This window comes from Emiliania huxleyi (assembly GCF_000372725.1).
Source record: "Emiliania huxleyi CCMP1516 unplaced genomic scaffold EMIHUscaffold_4, whole genome shotgun sequence".
Classification (NCBI taxonomy): domain Eukaryota; phylum Haptophyta; order Isochrysidales; family Noelaerhabdaceae; genus Emiliania; species Emiliania huxleyi.
Window position 1 is genome coordinate 365,864 of NW_005198966.1, and position 2,356 is coordinate 368,219.

Sequence of the window (2,356 nt, forward strand, 5' to 3'; positions counted from 1 at the left end):
CTTCGCAGTTTCTCGCAATTCTCGCAGCGACCTTCATTCCTTCATATGCCGCCTCGCGGTCTTCTCACTCTCGTCGTTCTCTCTCCACTGCTGTTTCCTCCTGTCCGCCGCCGTCGTCGATGCCGTCTGTCTTTCATTTTGACGGGCCCGCGGGTGCATGTTTGTTTTATGACAACGAAGAACGCTTGTTCTTATTGCCCTTAATCCGTGTGCGACCTTTCTTTGTGGACAAATTATTCTTAACGGTCGTCGCAGCTGCCTCTGGAAGGCACCGAGATGTACCTTTTTCGCGCAATGGTCAAAATCAAGGTTTTGTAACGCGAGCTGTGCCACAGTGAAATGGAACTAGCCTACCGCTACCAAGTGACTCCCCGAGCATTTGTGGTGAAGAGGGAGCTGAGACGAACGTAAAGAATAATTTGTCCACAAAGAAAGGTCGCACACGGATTAAGGGCAATAAGAACAAGCGTTCTTCGTTGTCATAAAACAAACATGCACCCGCGGGCCCGTCAAAATGAAAGACAGACGGCATCGACGACGGCGGCGGACAGGAGGAAACAGCAGTGGAGAGAGAACGACGAGAGTGAGAAGACCGCGAGGCGGCATATGAAGGAATGAAGGTCGCTGCGAGAATTGCGAGAAACTGCGAAGAGAGATAGGTGGTGCTCCTGCCCGTGTCCGGGTGTGGAGTCGCCCTCCTACTCGTCCGAATCGCTGTCCTCTCCGCCGCCGCTGTCCTCTCCGTCAGAGGAAGTAGGCGTGGCCTCGATCTTCGTGGGCAGCGGCTGGTTGAACAAGTCCCCGCCGTGGCCTAGGCAGCCGTGGCGGCCCTCGCCCCAGCCAAAGACAGCGCCGTCGTCGGTGCGGGCGAGGTTGTGGTGGCCTCCAGCCGACACGGCGACGACGCGCCGGCCAGCAAAGGCCTCGACCTTCTTCGGCAGCAGCTGCTGCTGCTCGTCGCCGTGGCCCAGCTTGCCAAAGGTTCCATTGCCCCAGCTCCAGACGGCACCGTCGGCGGTGATGGCGATGCTGTGGAAGCCTCCCGCCGACACAGCGACGACGCGCTGGTCAGCAAAGGCCTCAATCTTCTTCGGCAGCAGCTGGTGCTCCTCGTCGCTGTGGCCGAGCCGGCCTTCGCCTCCAAAGCCCCAGCTCCAGACCGCGCCGTCGGCGGTGACGGCGATGCTGTGCTGGCGTCCAGCCGAGACGGTGACGACGCGCTGGCCCGCCAACGCCTCGACCTTCTTCGGCAGCAGCTGGTCCTGCTGGTCGCCGTGGCCCAGCCTGCCAAAGTTTCCCCAGCCCCAGCTCCAGACGGCGCCTTCAGCGGTGAGGGCGAGGCTGTCCCCGCCTCCCGCCGACACAGCGACGACGCGCCGGCCAGCAAAGGCCTCAACCTTTTTCGGCAGCAGCTGGTGCTGGTAGTCGCCGTGGCCCAGCTTGCCATAGGCTCCATAGCCCCAGCTCCAGACAGCGCCGTCAGCGGTGATGGCGAGGCTGTGCGCCCACCCAGCCGACACGGCGACGACGCGCCGCCCAGCAAAGGCCTCGACCGTCTTCGGCTGCCACTGGCTCTGCTGGTCGCCGTGGCCCAACCGGCCCCCGCCTCCAAAGCCCCAGCTCCAGACACCGCCGCCGGCGGTGAGGGCGAGGCTGTGGAATGCTCCAGCCGACACGCTCACAGCGCGCTCCTCGCCCAGCGTGGAAGGGAGACGGGTCGGCGTGATCAGCCACGTCACGCCTTCGTCGTGGCCGAGGAGCCATGGATCGTAGGGCGGCGCCGAGCCGCACGACGAGAGCCGCCCCTCGTCGTCGATGAAGAGGCTGTGCTGATGGCCTGCCGCAGCCCTCGCCGGCGGGTTGGACTCGCGCAGCAGCGCCGAACAGCACAGCCACCGCACGGCGCAGCTTTCGCCGTCTGGCTGCGCCGGCAGCTCGAAGCCGCGCTCTTGCGCCCACAAACGGATGCCCTCCGCCGCGAGAGAGGCGTGGAAGAGCAGCGAGACGGCCGCGACACGCGCGATATCGACGGGGTCGCAGCGAGAGATGACGCGCACGAGGAGGTCCGTGGGGAGGTCGAGGAGGCGGGTGGGCGGCGGCGCGTCTGGCGACGGCGCGGCGGTGGCGGCGGGGGCGAGGCGGCGCGAGCGGCGGCGCTGTGGGGCAGACATCGCGAGAAAAAGATTTCATCAGCGGAACTCTCTCGCACAGCACACAGGTTCGACATACATACGTTTTTGTTTGTCATACGTTCGACACAGGATTTTACAAGCCCAGGATATCTTCCTCAGAGTCGCTCCTGAGTGGGACGACCGCGAGGTGGCATGAAGGTTGCAGCGAGAATTGGAGAGAGACT